The following is a 1,120-nucleotide window of genomic DNA, read 5'->3' on the forward strand; positions in this document are numbered from 1 at the left end:
CTAGGACTCTCTTCAGAAAGACCAGACTGGGCTGAGCACAGCTGCACATACCTGCAGTCTTAGCACTTTGTGAGACTGAGATGGGAGGATCGCTTGAGCTCAGGAGTTCAAGACCAGCCTGGGCGATATGGTGAAATCCTATCTCTACAAAAATTACAAAAACTAGTAGGGCTTATTGACTCACACCTGTAGTCTTAGCAACTTGGGAGGCTGAGGCAGGAGGATCACTTGAGTCCAGGAGTTTGAGGCTGCAGTGAGATACGATCACACCACTGCACTCCAGCCTGGGCTACAGAGCAAGACCCTGTCTCTCAATACATTCTGGCATGTCTTTTTTTTTTTTTTTTTTAAATAAATTACCTTATCCAAATGGAGGGAGTCTGCTATAACTAGAATTTGATGACATAGCATGAGTGGGCAGAGAGGGGAAAATGGGAGATGATAGAAATGAATGTGCCAGAGATATATTTTGCCCAGAATCCTGGCCACAGACAGTATGCTAATGCCTGATTTAAGAAAAGATTTAGCTGAAAATACTGCAAATCTCAGTACAAATACTCCTTATACAGCCTACACCATCCCTAGCCAGTCTTTCTCCCAAGGAGGGGAAGAAGTTTGCATCCTACCACATAATTCTTCCTCTTTGTAATCAGTATAAAATTCTTAGAATCCCTCATGTGGTTATCTGTAGGAGTGCCTAGGTCTGTTCTGCTTGAAAAATGTGCTTTCCTCCCATACTCATTCTTCTGGCCTAATGATTCCAGTCTTCTGAGACATAACTCTCCTTATCTTTTTTTTTTTTTTTTCTGTAGTTCTGTGTTCCAGTCCTTTAATCTTTTTGTTTTTTTCTAAATTAGGGATGAGAAACTCACATGCTTACAGATAATGTAAACAAGGCTAATAAGGACTCTAATGAGCTGCAGAGTGCCCAGCTAAGGGGGACAACGATTTCTTAGTTCTGGTGAATTGTTGCCACGGGGCATATAGATCACTTGTTACCAGATCTTGAGATGTATTTCAAGAGAAGCTAGAAGTCTGAAAATTAGTGTACAGCTTCTCAATGTTTACATATTAGTATTTAATTCTGATTTTTTTTTTTTTTTTTTTTTTTTTTTTTTTT

This window comes from Cebus imitator, unplaced genomic scaffold (assembly GCF_001604975.1).
Source record: "Cebus imitator isolate Cc_AM_T3 unplaced genomic scaffold, Cebus_imitator-1.0 Scaffold64, whole genome shotgun sequence".
Classification (NCBI taxonomy): Eukaryota; Metazoa; Chordata; class Mammalia; order Primates; family Cebidae; genus Cebus; species Cebus imitator.